Consider the following 7,753-nt stretch of genomic DNA (forward strand, 5'->3'; position numbering starts at 1 on the left):
AAGCGATGCTCGCATGGAGCGCCGACTCTACATCTCACAGGGAGGGCGGCGATTAAGACTGGGAAGGAGGCGCTGGGCACCAGACGGCCGGGCACCCTGTATTAACGGACGTCCCCTTGGGCACCTTAGGTAGGTGATTGACAGGTTTTAAAAACCTGTTTTTTGGGCTAATAGAGCCACAAGCAGGTTTAATAAGGCCAGTTTAGGATTTATGTTATTAGTACGGACATGGCCATAGGTTTAGCTTATAGGGCTAAAATCTCATGACAGAAACCCTTTAATCCTAACTTCTACAAACCTATGAATACAGAATCCACCTAATCAAACTAATATGAAAAGTTGTTATTCTAAAAAAAATTCTCTACTTGCATATTATAAGTTACACCAGCAAGAATTAGTCTTTATGTAGAAAACTATGATTTAATTCAAGCCTTACTGACTCGTGATTTAAATCAAATCCACCCTGGTTACTAAAGTCCATATGTCAGAGGGAGATTGTGGATTGGGTAACATTATACATAACATGAAGACTGTTTATATAATATATTATCTTAATTCATGTTATGTATAATGTTAACCCAATCCACAATCTCCCTCTGACAGATGGACTTTAGTAACCAGGGTGGATTGATTTAAAATCCCGAGTCAGTAAGGCTTGAATTAAATCATAGTTTTCTACATAATTCTTACTGGTATAACTTATAATATGCAAGTAGATGAAGATTTTTAGATAACCACTTTGTCAGTATTAGTTTGATTAGGTGGATTCTGCATTCATAGGTTGTAGAAGTTCGGATTAAGGTCTTTTTCTCAACTCTGTTCATGTTATAACATTTTTGCTGTGAAGAAGAGGCATGTGATCTCTGCTGAGTCAAATTTAGTTTTGAGAACTGCAAAAGTAAACCGAGCATCTGTGATAATATCTTGTAGGCTGAGAAACTGCCCAATAATCTTACAAAAACCTCTGGAAGAGCAGGACATGGTGAATGCATTAATGGAATTTATTTACCAAAAAAATTAAACATATACAGCCTTATTCTACATAATTAAAAAACGAATCTTTATTTCATGATGAAAAAACCTTTGGATGGTAATATATTTTCCTCAAAAAGCATTTTATATAAAAAATTAAAAATCTGGCTCTAGTACTGCCATTTTAAACTTTTTTTTCTCTCTGCTTGATTAACCCTGGGCAACCAGGTGCTATAAATTGAACCACTTAACTCTCCAGAGCTTGCTCTTCCTGAGGCTCGCTCTACTAAGTGGCTTCTTATTAAGTGGAGTTAAAAAACAAGGAGTTCAAGTAAAGGAGTTGGAAACTAAGGTTGGATATAATTTCCTTGTGTGTTGTTGGCTTGATTTTACGTAGTCCTTCAGCTACAGCAGACAGGGTCTAATTCTAAATCATATTTACAGTTTTACTTTTTTACTGTTGTAATCCCCATTTAGTATGTGTTGCACAATTTACAACGCAGTCCAGTGCACATCTTGCATGATGTATGCAGTCCTGGAACAGCCATTCGAGGGTGTATATCTTTGTTCAAGATGTGAGCAAATTACCCGTTTGGAATCGCAAATTGAGTCTCTAAACGGGCAAGTTGCAACACTGAGAGGCATTGACAATTTGCAAAAGAGTTTGCTTCTCACCGAGCAAGCACTCTTTGGGTTAGATGAGGGGGAGGGTGACAGAGAGGAGGCTGAGGAAAGTGAGGTAGCTAGCTGGGTAACAGTTAGAAAGCGGGGTAGAGGGAAGAGTGCCAGGGAGGCTAGCCCTGATCTGACACACCCCAACAAGTTTGCACGTTTGGCAGATGAGGGGGATGTCAGTCCAGGGACGGCAATGCTGGAGCCGGACACTTCCTCTGCCAGTCAGAGGAATGTCAGCTCCAGTAAGCAGGGAACCAGGAGAGCAGGGCAGGCCAGACAGGTGCTGGTAGTGGGAGACTCCATTATTAGGGGAACAGATAGGGAAAGACCGTGATCGCCGAACAGTGTGCTGTCTTCCTGGCGCTAGAGTTCGACACATTGCGGATCAGGTTGACAGATTACTGGGAGGGGCTGGAGAAGATCCAGAGGTCATGGTCCATATCGGAACCAATGACAAACTTAGAGGTAGGTGGAGAGTCCTTAAAAATGATTTCAGGGATTTAGGTCCAAAGCTTAGGGCAAGGACCTCAAAGGTAGTATTTTCCAAAATACTGCCTGTACGACGGGCCACACAAGAGAGGCAGCGGGAGATTAGGGAAATTAACAAGTGGCTCAAGAACTGGTGTAGGAAGGAGGGGTTTGGGTTCCTAGAGAACTGGGCCGACTTCTCTGTCGGCTACAGGCTCTATCGTAGGGACGGGCTGCACCTCAATGGGGAATGGGCAGCTGTGTTGGGGGAGAAGATGGCTAGAAGGTTGGAGGAGTGTTTAAACTAGGGACTGGGGGAGGTAAATTACATTATAGGAGGGGAAGATAGTGCAGATAGAGACCGGGGGCAAGGTAGAGGGACTGGGGGAGGAATGGAAGAAGGGACTAGAACAGTTCAGAAGGAAAGGTGTAGGGTAAAAAATATACATAAACCTCTCAAATGTATGTATACTAATGCCAGAAGCCTGACTAATAAAACTGGTGAACTGGAATTAGTGATGTGTGAGGAGGACTATGACATAGTGGGAATAACTGAGACATGGCTGGATGATAGCTATGACAGTGGAAATAACTGAGACACGGCTGGATGATAGCTATGACAGTGGGAATAACTGAGACACGGCTGGATGATAGTTATGACAGTGGGAATAACTGAGACACGGCTGGATGATAGCTATGACTGGGCAGTTTATGTACAGGGTTACAGTCTGTTTAGAAAGGATCGTCAAAACCGGAGAGGGGGAGGGGTCTGCCTTTATGTAAAGTCCTGTGTAAAGCCCACAGTCCGTGAAGATTTAAGTGAGGGACATGAACATGTGGAGTCACTGTGGGCAGAGATACATGGCGCTAAAAACAACAATAAATTACTAATAGGAGTTTACTATAAACCACCTAATATACCAGAGTCCACAGAAAATCTACTACTAAACGAGACAGACGAGGCGGTAAATCATAATGAGGTGGTTATTATGGGGGACTTCAACTATCCAGATATAGACTGGGAAACTGAAACCTGTATATCTCATAAGGGAAAAAGCTTCTTGGTAATAACCAAAGACAATTACCTCTCCCAACTGGTTCAGGACCCGACTAGAGGGACGGCCATACTGGACTTAGTATTAACCAATAGGCCCGACAGAATAACAGACGTGCAGGTTGGGGGACACCTGGGAAATAGTGACTATAAAGTAATAACCTTCCAATTATCATTCAAGAGAGCGTTTCTACAGGGAGTAACAAAAATACCAAACTTCAAAAAAGCTAAATTTAGCCAACTAAGAGAGGCCATAGGCCGAACTAACTGGGATAAAGTCCTCAAAAATAAAAATACAGCCACAAAATGGGATATCTTTAAAAACATCCTAAAATCTCATTGTGAGGGGTATGTACCATATGGGAATAAAAGGTTAAGGCACAAAAAGAAACCAATGTGGATAAATAGAACTGTAAAGAAAGCAATAAATGACAAAAAGAAAGCATATAAAACACTAAAACAGGAGGGGAGCACGGAAGCACTGAAAAAAAATAGAACATGTAAAAAACAAATAAAAGCGGCCAAACTAGAGACCGAGAGATTAATTGCCAAAGAGAGTAAAACTAACCCTAAAATGTTCTTCAATTATATAAATGTTAAAAAGTATAAATCTGAAGGTGTCGGCCCTCTACAGAGTAATAAGGGGGGAGTCGCAGAGAGCGATGAGGAGAAAGCAAAGCTGTTAAATATTTTTTTCTCCAATGTATTCACTGAGGAAAATAAAGATGACATGCAGAATGCTAAAATAAATTCCCCATTAAAAGTGTCCTGTCTGACCCAGGAAGAAGTACATCAGCGACTTAAAAAGATTAAAATAGACAAATCACCAGGACCAGATGGCATACACCCCCGTATCCTAAGGGAATTAAGTAATGTCATAGCCCGACCCTGATTTCTGATATTTGCGGACTCTATACTGACAGGGAATGTCCCACAGGATTGGCGCATGGCAAATGTGGTGCCAATATTCAAAAAGGGGCCAAAAACAGAGCCTGGAAACTATAGGCCGGTAAGTTTAACATCTGTTGTGGGTAAACTGTTTGAAGGTTTTCTGAGAGATGCTATGTTAGAGCATCTCAACGGAGATAAGCAAATAACGCCATATCAGCATGGCTTCATGAGGGATCGGTCATGTCAAACTAATTTAATCAGTTTCTATGAGGAGGTAAGTTCTAGACTTGACAGCGGCGAATCAATGGATGTCGTATATCTGGACTTCTCCAAAGCATGTGACACTGTACCACATAAAAGGTTAGTATATAAAATGAGAATGCTCGGACTGGGAGAAAACGTCTGTAAGTGGGTAAGTAACTGGCTGAGTGATAGAAAACAGAGGGTGGTTATTAACGGTACACACTCAGATTGGGTCACTGGCACTAGTGGAGTACCTCAGGGGTCAGTACTGGGCCCTATTCTCTTCAATATATTTATTAATGATCTTGTAGAAGGCTTGCATAGTAAAGTATCAATTTTTGCAGATGACACTAAACTGTGTAAAGTAATTTACACTGAAGAGGACAGTATACTGTATATATACACTACAGAGGACAGTATACTGTATATATACACTACAGAGGACAGTATACTGTATATATACTACAGAGGACAGTATACTGTATATATACTACAGAGGACAGTATACTACTACAGAGGGATCTGGATAGATTGGAGGCTTGGGCAGATAAGTGGCAGATGAGGTTTAACACTGATAAATGTAAAGTTATGCACATGGGAAGGAATAATGCAAGTCACCTGTACATACTAAATGGTAAAACACTCGGTAACACTGACATGGAAAAGGATCTAGGAATTTTAATAAACAGCAAACTAAGCTGCAAAAACCAGTGTCAAGCAGCTGCTGCCAAGGCCAATAAGATAATGGGTTGCATCAGAAGGGCCATAGATGTCCGTGATAAGAACATAGTCCTACCACTTTACAAATCACTAGTCAGACCACACATGGAGGACTGCGTACAGTTCTGGGCTCCTGTGAACAAGGCAGACATAGCAGAGCTGGAGAGGGTCCAGAGGAGGGCAACTAAAGTAATAACTGGAATGGGGCAACTACAGTACCCTGAAAGATGATCAAAATTAGGGTTATTTACTTTAGAAAAAAGACGACTGAGGGGAGATCTAATTACTATGTATAAATATATCAGGGGTCAGTACAGAGATCACTCCCATCATCTGTTTAGCCCCAGGACTGTGACGAGGGGACATCCTCTGCGTCTGGAGGAAAGAAGGTTTGTACACAAACATAGAAGAGGATTCTTTACGGTAAGAGCAGTGAGACTATGGAACTCTCTGCCTGAGGAGGTGGTGATGGTGAGTACAATAAAGGAATTCAAGAGGGGCCTGGATGAATTTCTGGAGCTTAATAATATTACAGGCTAGAGCTACTAGAGAGGGGTCGCTGATCCAGGGAGTTATTCTGATGCCTGATTGGAGTAGGGAAGGAATTTTTTATTCCCCTAAAGTGAGGAAAATTGGCTTCTACCTCACAGGTTTTTTTTTTTTGCCTTCCTCTGGATCAACTTGCAGGATAACAGGCCGAACTGAATGGACAGATGTCTTTTTTCGGCCTTATATACTATGTTACTATGTAGATTTAAATAAAAAAAACTTCTTTTTATTTTAAATCATTGATTTTTATCCACCCTGTTAGTAACAAAATACAGATATGCATATGACCCCTCCGACACTCTCTAATTCATGACCTATGTCCTCTGTGGGTATATATCACACTATACTACCTATTGTACCATATAAACTACTATACGTGAACTGTGAGATCTATACACCTCCACCATAGGTTTTGAGGTAATACAGAGGAATTTAGTAAACAATACAACAAGTAAATTCTATATCTGTGGACAACCATAATGTTCTTGTAGGTACATGCCCTAATAGGAGTGAGCAGATCCGTGTCCAAGGAGATAGAGTGTTTCCTCTTACCTTGTTATATAAGAGGCTGGTGCTCCTCCATTACATGTCACTGCACACACGTGTATACACTGCACATGACGGCTCTTACCCTGTGATATAAGAGGCTGGTGCTCCTCCATTATATGTCACTGCACACACGTGTATACACTGCACATGACGGCTCTTACCTTGTGATATAAGAGGCTGGTGCTCCTCCATTACATGTCACTGCACACACGTGTATACACTGCACATGATGGGTCTTACCTTGTGATATAAGAGGCTGGTGCTCCTCCATTACATGTCACTGCACACACGTGTACACACTGCACATGACGGCTCTTACCCTGTGATATAAGAGGCTGGAGCTCCTCCATTACATGTCACTGCACACACGTGTATACACTGCACATGACGGCTCTTACCTTGTGATATAAGAGGCTGGTGCTCCTCCATTACATGTCACTGCACACACGTGTATACACTGCACATGACGGCTCTTACCTTGTGATATAAGAGGCTGGTGCTTCTCCATCATGGCCTCCTTGTACAGGTCCTTGTGTCCTTCTATATACTCCCACTCCTCCATGGAGAAATAGACAGTGACGTCCTGACACCTTATAGGAACCTGACAACACAATGACACCGTCATCACCCAGACCCCTCCAGTGCTGTTACTGGAGAATTTCCCAGCATTCCCAGCAGTGTCACCTCTCCAGTCAGCAGCTCCATCATCTTGTGGGTGAGTTCTAGGATCTTCTGCTCATGTATCAGGGGATGAGGGGGAGGCTCTGAGATGGGGTGAGGGGTCCTGCTCCGCCCTCCTGACTCCTGGAGATGGATGATGGGAGTCACACAGTCCACCGATGTCTTCTTCACTATTGTGTACTCCTGTGGATGGAGAGAGACACTTAGGGAATAAACCCTTCAGGGGCCATGTGCTCTCCTCCGGCCCTCTCCTCCTGGTACAACGTGCCTACTTACCTTCTCATGGCTCCTACAACATGACTATTGGTCACTGGTCACATGACACATCACTCACCATACTGGGGGCTGATCTTCAGGTTCTCCATCACTTGGAAGGTCTGGAGGCCGTTCTCCAGGACCCTGGACTCTTCCTATCACTTTCTATGATGGATTCTCCTTCCCGATGTCTAACTTGTTACAGAATACAATACAGAGGAGAGAAATCTAGAAAAGTTTACCTCTCCACTCAGCAGGGAGATGATCTCCAAGGTGAGGTCTAATATTCTTCTGCTGATCTCCTTCCTGTCCATCCTTGGTGGTCATTCAGGAGAAGAGGAGAGAACTGGAGGAGCTGGAGGCTTCTAGTACTGCAGGCGCCTTTATGAGAAGAGGAGAGGAAATCATCCAGGGGACAAGACCAGATGTCACCTCCAGAACCGCACTTCCTGAGCCTTCTCAGAGCCCCCACCACATGGATTCCAGGGGCCCCAACATGGAGATTTCTGGTGGCTCCACAGGAGATAAATGTCTGATAGATGCAGGTCCCACCTCTGGGCTGTGCTCAGCTGTGTCCACAACTCCTAGAGAAGAGACTGGAGAGAGCTGAGCTCAGGCCGGGCCCCGCTCCATTCATTCTGCTCCTGGAGGCAGGGGCCCCTCACCAGGACAGTCAGGGGTCAGTGAATGATGACA

This window comes from Bufo gargarizans, chromosome 1 (assembly GCF_014858855.1).
Source record: "Bufo gargarizans isolate SCDJY-AF-19 chromosome 1, ASM1485885v1, whole genome shotgun sequence".
NCBI lineage: Eukaryota > Metazoa > Chordata > Amphibia > Anura > Bufonidae > Bufo > Bufo gargarizans.